Source organism: Elephantulus edwardii, unplaced genomic scaffold (genome assembly GCF_000299155.1).
Source record: "Elephantulus edwardii isolate Elephantulus edwardi_28Jun2011 unplaced genomic scaffold, EleEdw1.0 scaffold00066, whole genome shotgun sequence".
In the NCBI taxonomy this organism is placed as follows: Eukaryota; Metazoa; Chordata; class Mammalia; order Macroscelidea; family Macroscelididae; genus Elephantulus; species Elephantulus edwardii.
This window is the reverse complement of record NW_006399816.1, coordinates 4,497,955-4,498,848: the sequence shown is the minus strand read 5'-3', so window position 1 is coordinate 4,498,848 and position 894 is coordinate 4,497,955.

Here is an 894-nt window from a genome sequence, read left to right as displayed (position 1 = left end):
TGAGAAGGGCGTACGCCAGGGATGCATCCTATCTCCATATGCAAGACCTTGTATCTGCAGTTAAGGTAGCTGGAGACCAGCAGGGCTAACTAATGGCTTAAAAAATTTTTTTTAGGCTCACATCTCACCATTTGATGCTCTGATGGATGCATTGGTCAGACTTTCCCATACCTCGGAGCTCATCAGTAGCTAGTTCCTCTGCTACTCTTCTAGCAAAGTCAGTCAGGAGAAATGTTCCCACACAGGACATTTTTTCTTAAATTTGGATCTTTGATTCCCTAAAATTTGGTATCATAATTTGTACCCTTGTATTTCATACCAGTATTCTTGATATATGAATTCCTCAGATTCTAGCTCTTTAGGAAGCTCCAATAGCAATGAAGCCATCTGCTGTCTGCAGAGACGCTGCAATCTCCCTCCACTTGAGTCCTATAAGAATCAGAAAGGCCTAGTGCTCAAGGAAAAAATGAAATAAGTTTTGAGTGTTTGTCTCAGTGGAATATTACTCTTAACTGGGTATCTCTGCTAAGGATTCCTAACAACTGAAATAAAGCTACTATCAAGTGTTCTAACAATTCTGCCAGATTTTGACATGAAAAACAAATTGTTACTATGCTAATCAAGCCAGTCATTTAAACTATTTAAAATTTACCAGTCTGACAGGAAATGTCAGTGATAATGGTACATGTCTTTAATTCTTTAAAAATCAGAGAATTAAAATTAAAATGAGTGTCTTTTACAACAGAAATCATGTATACTTCAAATGCCAAGATGAGCTAAACATCATTATGGTGTTTAAGTTTACTATGTGCATCCTTAACTCTCATCAGCAAAGTTAGGGCAACAGTAAAAGCACGTCAGGTCTTATCAAACACCGAGACCCCAGAGCCAAGA